The sequence below is a fragment of the Mauremys mutica genome, unplaced genomic scaffold, assembly GCF_020497125.1.
Source record: "Mauremys mutica isolate MM-2020 ecotype Southern unplaced genomic scaffold, ASM2049712v1 000184F_np12_subseq_802117:810308_obj, whole genome shotgun sequence".
In the NCBI taxonomy this organism is placed as follows: Eukaryota; Metazoa; Chordata; order Testudines; family Geoemydidae; genus Mauremys; species Mauremys mutica.
Genome location: NW_025422877.1, coordinates 1 through 8,192, shown reverse-complemented (window position 1 = coordinate 8,192; position 8,192 = coordinate 1). Strand labels below are relative to the sequence as shown.

General features: G+C 42.1%; 1 pseudogene; it reads right to left on the bottom strand.

The window, feature by feature from the left end:
• Window positions 1–3,270: 3,270 nt before the first annotated feature.
• On the bottom strand, window positions 3,271–7,478 carry LOC123357009 (annotated as a pseudogene).
• Window positions 7,479–8,192: the final 714 nt, after the last annotated feature.

Sequence of the window (8,192 nt, the reverse complement as noted above, 5' to 3'; positions counted from 1 at the left end):
CATTCTCCTTTGGAAAACCTTTAATCCTTAAGTTATTCCTGCATTCTTTAATTTACATGTCTTGCAGCTTCAATTCTATTTCTTGTTCTCTTTTTTTCAATTATTTGGATTCTTCAGTCTAGATTAGTAATTCTGTTGGATTGTTCATTTAATCCTATTTCCACATCTGATAGTTTAGCATTAATTTCATTTTTATATCTTTAATGTAAGCCTGCATTACTCTTCCCTCATTTCCTTATTCATGGGGTGACCAGATAGCAACTGTGAAAAAACAGGATAGGGGGCGGGGGGGAGGGGAAATAGGTGCCTATATAAGTAAAAGTCCCAAAAAATGGGACTGTCCCTTTAAAAACGGGACATCTGGTCACCCTACTTATTCATTTCTTTGATTTCTAACAGCAGGTCCTTCAGATCAGCCTTAGTGACTGGTGCTTCTCCACCTGCCTCCATAGTTTGTTTGCTGAAGGGCCATTACTACTTTTTGTGGCCATGTCTTTGCTTTAGGGGAGTCAGATGTTTGTACAAGAGGAGATCTTTCCTTTCCCAGACATCTAGATCTCCTTCTTGTCTTTCCTTCCTGCTTGTTACATCTCTCTCAAGATGGCTGCCACCACACTTCCCTTTGTGTGTCTGACCTTTCCAAAATGGCCACTGATGACACACTTCCTCCCCCAGACATAATAGTACAATTTTAATTATTTTTATTGCACTCACCCTCTGTCTCTTTACAGGATAACGAGGGTCCAGTTCAACATCTCCCTATTTGCATAGTAATTATTAATATATTCTGCAGGCTGAGGGCTCTGGATTATGTTGTTGGATATTCTCCCTCAGAGTCTGCTCCCTGGGATTGGGAGCTGTCCAGCTTTCTTCAGCCTTCTTTTTAAAACTGGCTCCAAGAGGCATTATTCATATATAGGGCACAGATCTGTGGATTCGGGTTGGCTTAGTTCTTTTTATCTTCTTAAATTGTTTTAATTTCTCCCCCATTTATTGCGGAGAGCTAGATTAAACCACTATCTTGTTTGCTGTTTGAGCCATGCCCCCATGCTCACCTAGATTTTAAAGAGCTGACTAAGGAGCTCACTGGGCCATTAATGTTAATTTTCAGTAAGTCTTGGAACAGCTGGGAAGTTCCAGAAGGCTGGAAGAAAGGTAGTATTGTGCCAATATTTAAAAAGGGTAAATGGGATGATCCAAGTAACTATAGACCTGTCAGACAGACACTGATCCCAGGCAAGTTACTAGAGTGGCTGATATGGGACTTATTAATAAAGATTTATGGAAGGGTAATACAGTTAATGACAATCAGTATGGTTCTATGCAAAATATGTCCTGCCAAACTAATTTGATATCTCTTTATGATGAGATTACAGATTTGACTAATAAAGGAACAGTACTGATGTAATATACGTAGACTTCTGCGAGGCATTTCACTTGCTACTGCAAGACATTTTGATTAAAAAACTAGAATGATACAAAATTAACATGGCACACATTAAATGGATTAAAAACTAGCTAACTGATAGGTCTTAAAATGTAACTGTAAATGGGGAGTCATCATTGAGGTGTATTTCTAGTGGGGTCTGATAGGGAGCAGTTCTTGGCCTTCTGCTATTTAACATTTTTATTTATGACCTGGAAGAAAACATAAAATCATTTCTGATAAAGTTTGCAGATGACACAAAAATTGGGGGAATTGGTAAATAATGAAGAGGACAGGTCATTGATACACAGTGGATCACCTGGTAAGATGGTTGCAAGCAAACAAATACATGTTTTAATATGGCCAAATGTAAATGTATACATCTAGAACAAAGAATGTAGATCATACTTATAGAAAGGGAGACTTTGTTCTTGGAAACAATGACTCTGAAAAAGATTGGGGGGTTGTGCTTGATAATCAGCTGAACATGATCTGCTAGTGCAACGCTGTGGTTAAAAGAGCTAATGCGATCCTTGGATGCCTATCGAGAGGAATCTCAAGCAGGAGTGTAGAGGTTATTTTACCTCTGTATGAGACTCTTGTGTGACCACTTCTGTAATATTGTGTCCAGTTCTGGTGTGTCCACAATTGAAGAAAGATATTGATAAATTGGAGAGGGTTCAGAGAAGATCCATGAGAATGATTAAAGGATTAGAAAACCTGCCTTACTCACAGAGCTCAATCATTTTAGTTTAACAAAGAGAAGTTTAAAGGGTGACTTGATTACAGTCTATAAGTACCTACATGGGGTACAAATATTTTATAATGGGCTCTTCAATCTAACAGAGAAAGTTACAATAGGATCCAATGGCTGGACACTGAAGCTAGACAAATTCAGACTGGAAATGAGGTATATATGTTAAGAGAGAGTAATTAACCATTGGAACAATTTAGCAAGAGTCATGGTGGATTCTCCATTCACTGGCAATTTTAAAATCAAGATTGGATGTTTTTCTAAAAGATATGCTCTAGGGGAAGTTCTATGGCCTGTGTTCTAGATGAGGTCAGTCTGGATGATTCTGTTCTGACCACTAGACCACACTCCTGCTCGGACCACTAGGTTGCACCACCTACACCTTAGTGTGTGACAGCAGAGAACCCTGACTAGGGAGTTTGCTCTGTCCCACCAGAACTGTAGCCTTCCCTGCAGGTGATTCCTGCAGGTGCAAATATAACCCACACACCTCCTGGGTGTTCTCTTCTGTCCCATCTACTGTCACTGAGACCACTTAGAGAGAGAGATAAAATGAATCTGCTCTACAGCCTTAGATAACAGCCAGCTGGCTTTTAGCTCATGCTATAGCGGCTCATGCACCAAGATCCCAGGTCCCCAGTTCGATCTTGCCCACCGGTGACCATGGTCTGGCGGCGTTACACATGCACAAGAAGGCTGTGGTGCTGGCAGGGCAGAGCAGTCTTGGCTGGGGCTCTCTGCTCTACCTCCTGAGGACCACACCAGCCGCCGCACCTTACTCCTGCAGGGATCAGTGTATGAGGCAGTGCAGGGAGCTCTCTATGGCCCCACTGTCATGGGAGTGAATGAGCGGGGACATGCCCCTGCCTCTTAGTTATCCAAATTCCCAATTATCCATATAAAATCTGTGACCCCCTAAGCTATTTGGGCAACAGGGAGTATACGGTAAATGGAGATTTAAATTCCTGAGCACCTAAACAATTCTATATAGTCACTACAGCAGACAGGGTCAGGAGAGCTACGGTGCTGTAGAATTTCTGGGATAACAGCAATATAGGAGGCTTTTAAAGAGGAAAAAACAGCTTCTTACTTTAGTTTCTTTAATTTACAGTTTGGATCCTTCAGTGCTTGACAGAGCAGGTAAATATGTGAATATGTCGGCTCATCCTGATGCTGTTCCCTAAAAAGAGAGAATAGAAATTTTCTGTGTTGATCTCTGGAAACAGATTTTAATTCTCTTCCCTGAACATGATAATATCCTCTTGGATGGCGTAATCATACACTGCATATGAGTTACTCCATAAGTCTGTGAGTGGGAGTCACAAGGGAGCCATCCCATGGTCATGCACACACACAGAAGCAAAACATGACACTGCACATCAGAGGTGAAAGTGAGCCGGTACAGGCCAGTACGGTGTACCAGGAAGAAGTGGGCCCATACACAGCTGAAGTTAAAGCACTTTAACGTCACTGCCCCTTTCCCCCCTCCCCACCCTGGGCCACCGACAGGGGAGAGCAAACGAGGCAGCCGCCGTTGCTTTAAATCACCACCAGAGCCCCAGATGGTGCAGGCGGCAGTGTGGAAGGGCTGGCTGGGAGAGTCTGACCCTGCTGCCCAGCCCCTTCTGCCCAAGGCCCCACCACTTCCAGGGGCCCAGAGTCGGTAAGTCTTTGATGTTACTTTCACCTCTGCTGCACACACTTCTCCCTCTGAGGAGACGATGAGAAAACAACCACCACCTGACAGTGTTGCATGTCTTAATGCACTACTGGCAATCCCTCAGATGATAGTGATGAGCATGCTATAAGAACCACTATAAAACAGAAGGGCTTGAAATGGACTCGAGCATTGCACTGTTTCTTTCAGGGCTGGTAAAAGTCCACCAGCTTGAAGACATGAAACCAGAACCAACAGAACCTCTCTGCATTCCCTATTCCCAGCCACCCATAATCACCTCACTCTTGCCCTCACCTATTCTGTGCAAAGTGCAGCATGCACTAATAATATGGGGCAGATTTTTTTTCCTGTCATCAGTTAACACATGTTCAGTGAATTGTCCTTCTCCTGATTCCGGCACCGTTTCCCATTGTCCCATCTCTGTGGCAGGGCACAAGATTATGCAGATGCGAATCCCCTTACTGAGACAGAGGTTGACAAGGGAGGGAGTGGGACATTGCTGGAGTTTTTGGCCTGGGTCAGGAGGAGCACCCCTGTGGTGGTGAGAGCCTACAGGGGTGAAGGAGGAAAAGAGTGTTGACCCTCCACATGAGGTGAAGAAAAGGGTAGGTGTATGAGGATGTTTTTGTTTTACCCTTCCCTCTTGCATTTATTAGTAACTTGGGTAACTTAGATTTTAAAGATCCCTTTTGTGCCTTGCCCTGGATGTCACTATTTGGGCACCCGGCTTCAGCAGTTGTGTCTCTTCAGTGAACACTTTAATGTGATTGAGAGGGTGATTCTCTGCAGCCCCAGTGCAGCACCACCTTCCCAGCCTCCTTGGAAACAGGAGGCAGCAGTGCGCACAAGTGGGAAGCCCAGCTGAGGGAACAGAAAGTCACACACACACACACCTCCACAAGGTCCTTTCAGTTTTACTGTTGAAATCACCAGCTGCTTTGGTACTTAATGCCCCATTGACATGTCACCTGGCTGCCCAGATGCTCCCACTGATCTGAAGTTCAGCCATAACACCTTTGTCACTCGTACTGCTGCCATCTTTCCTTTTTAAATGACCTTCTCTCTCTACTTAAGAAATTATGTAGGTGTTTCCATCTCAGACACTACTTACAAACGTGGCTGCTTGGGTGGCCTTAGGGAATCTTCATTCGGGTCTTCAAATCCAAACGTGCACAGATTTAGATAGAGTGTCTCCAGCTTACAACAGTTTTTTAGACAAAATGAAAGAGCCACTTGATCCATTTTGGTAAAATTATATTCAGCTAAATATAGCTCAGTGAAGCGATTTAGTGCACTTTGCACAAAACTCTCTTCTTGAATTTCATACAAACAGTGAAACTCCTCAAGCTGGTAAATCATCTCAGCATTACATTTAAAGGATGACAACTCCTCATCAGGCTCCAAGAACAGCTCCTCAGACTCCAGGGACAAGGATGATATTTTGGGTTTTGTTTTAACCCACTCTAGTAATTCTGGTTTAATTTTGGGCGAAATTTTGCAGCTAAGTTTTTTCTCCATGTCTTCCATTCTCTCTTCATTTAAGAGACCAAACAGGAATCGCACTGTTAACATTAAGTAATTTCTAGATTTTCGATAGTATTCTAACAATTTTTTCACATTGTTCATAGCAGTTTCTGAACCTTCCACAGTTGTTGTTTCTTCTTTCTCCAACACATAAAACAAAGCTGCAAAAAACTCTTGAAAACTCAAGTGAATGAAGCTATAGACACACTCACAGTCAATATCTTTTTGAAACATGTTCTCATTCAGAAAGAGAGAGTCAGATATATCTAAGCCGTGCTTTTTGATTTCTTCTTCCCCAAAGAGTATTTTCTGTCTCCAGATTCCATCTGCAGCCAAGGAGCAAAGTCCCTTCCAGTTAGCTGGTGTTTGCTTCTTTGAATTGCTGCTGTGACCCTTTAATAAACTGAAAAGATAGAGCATATATACACCAGTGATTGTTTTGGATGTTTGTGCAAGATCTTCACCTGCTTCCATCTGCTGTTTCAGAACCGTGCAGATGATCCAACACGCAATGGGGACAAAGCACAAGGTGAAGAGCATTTCATTTTCTTTGACAAAGTTAAAGGCTTTTCTTGCTTTTTCTTCATTCCCAAAAAAATTGTGGAAATATTCCTCCCTCTCAGCTGCAGAAAATCCTAAGATCTCTGCATAACGTGCACATTCCAAACACTGTCTGAGTTTCTCCAGAGCCGTTGGTCTCGTAGTGATTATTACATAGGATTCAAGAAGAACAGTTTTCCGAACTAAACTGCTCAATGTAATTTCCATTGGCTGCTTCTCACGGGGATCAGAGCACAGATTGTCTTCTGGCTGATCCAAGGAAAATCTCAATTTATCAAAACCATCAATTATAAACAGGAGTTTCTCTGGATTTATCAAAATCTCTTCAACTGGTGCATTTTTATTAGGACAATTCTTTAAAATCAAATCAGCAATTCTTCCTTGCTCACTGCCAAAGTTCACTTCCCTACAATTTATGTAGAAAGCATAATCAAACTTTTCCTTATAGAGCTCTCCAGATGCCCAGTCAAACATAATCTTTCTTGCTGTCATGGTTTTTCCAATCCCTGCAGCTCCCAGCAGAACGAAAATTTGTGGTGTTTGTCCATCTTCATCACATTTAAATAAATTACCCAGGGTGATAGAACTAGCTCGCTTAGTCATTATTTCTTCATGTCTCCATCCCAAGGTCATTATTTCATGTTCTCTTTCCTTTTTTGTGACAATGTTTCTTTACAATAATCAGCTTTGTGTATCTGCTGTTTAGAGTCACGTTCTCACCAAGCCGAGAGTTCAAGTCTTTTATTACTCTGTACTTGTTTTGTATGTGTTCTCTATATTTCACCCTGTAATCTAAGGTAGGGACGTGAAGCATTAGAAATATGGAATCAGAAATTCAGAAAAAAGACTAATGTTACAGTTAAGCTATTTAAACAATAATAATGCTTCTTTAAGCTTATACTGCAACTTCCAACATAAACTATCCCCAAATCAATTAACTATGGGCCTGATTATAAGTTGTCCCATTGCAGGGCTGCTCAGGGGAGGGGCAAGTGGGGCAATTGGCTCCAACGGGGGCCCCGCGAGCCCTGGCCCGGTGCTGGTCCGGGTCTTCGGTGGCATTTCGGCGGCGGGGGACCCTTCAGGGCTGCCGAAGACATGGAGTGACTGAAGGGCCCCCCACCGCCGAAATGCCACCGAAGACCCAGACCGCAGCCGGGTGAATACAAGTGCTGCAGCTCCCCCCACTTTGTCCCAGGGCCCCTGAATCCTCTGGGCGGCCCTATCCCATTGAAATTAGTCATGTGAGTAAAAGCTATAGGACCTTCCATGCACAGACAATAGAATTCTATTTATCTGAATGGCCTGCAGGACATCTGAAATGTTCAGATAACTGGGCGGCTGGATAACTGGGTGTTCAGATAACCAGAAGTGTGGGGTACCTGACTGCCTCCCCTGACTACACAGTCTGAGGTGTTATTTCTTATTTCTTGTGGTAAACATCTGGCTGCTCTGATCTAATGTCTGTAATCAACACAATTTTCTGTTAGAATGTCACATACCTGGTCTTCCGGGTGTTTGTTTAGGACATAAAGCTGAAAGAGAAATTTGCAGATGAACGTTAGTGTAACAGAATCACAGTGTGTCACGCAGTTAAGGAAGATGGGGCAATACATCCAGTCAGTGGTCTGTGCAGGAGTAAGAATTAATTAGCGATGATATTACACAAGCAATAATATGTATGACCGTAGCATCTAGGAACCCTAGCCTTGGCTCAGGACCTCGCTGTACAAACAGAACAAAAAGATGGCATCAGCCCTAACGAGCTGACAATCAGGACATTATTTTATAGAAAATATACACATGTCCTAGCTTAAAAGAAATCTAGCTGTGTGAGAAATAGCCATTTTATTTTTTCTCTGCTAATTTACTAACCAAGATACAAATAATCTATATATTTTTAGTAAAATTGATTAATTATGAGACAACATGCAAGCGTCGTTTAAACTATTCTCTGTAAAGCTGTTGATGACATTTTTGACTGCTTTTACCACACTCTGTGCCCATTTTGTCAGTTAAACTGTGACACTTGCCAAATTTAAGGTATCCGTATATAAGAGTACAAGCGTATCTGCTTTTATTATGCTTTCAATAATGGAGAGTAATGTTATGAAAATGGTTAAACATGGATTTAGTACATAAAAATAGCCTTGAAATATTACGGGAAGCTATAGTTTAGTAATTATTGGGCAGGAAATGCAAACCAAAGGTCTTCCTTAAGTTTCTACATATCTTAAATAGTTTAGTAG